This window comes from Egretta garzetta, unplaced genomic scaffold, assembly GCF_000687185.1.
Source record: "Egretta garzetta isolate BGI_Z169 unplaced genomic scaffold, ASM68718v1 scaffold728, whole genome shotgun sequence".
NCBI classification, from domain to species: Eukaryota; Metazoa; Chordata; class Aves; order Pelecaniformes; family Ardeidae; genus Egretta; species Egretta garzetta.
The window spans coordinates 12,417-12,708 of record NW_009260504.1 but is presented as its reverse complement, the minus strand read 5'-3'; positions in this window follow the sequence as shown (position 1 = coordinate 12,708).

Here is a 292-nt window from a genome sequence, read left to right as displayed (position 1 = left end):
CCCAATGCACTGCACGAAGCCTCACCGGCATGGCGGTCCATGCCCTGCCTCTCTGCAGGGTGCTGCCAACGGGCCCCACGCACAGTGTGCCCCACGTCCCCTGTGCTGCAGGGGCCCTTTGTGGCGAGTGGCACTGGCAGGGTGCAGGCAGGGAACGGCTGCCCATGCTGGAGCAACCCCTGCACACCCTGGTGGACCCCTGCACAGCTTAACGCACCCCCCCACCCCGTCTGCACAGCCCTGAACACCCCAATGCGCCCCAGCATGTCCCTCCATATGATGGCACACCCCA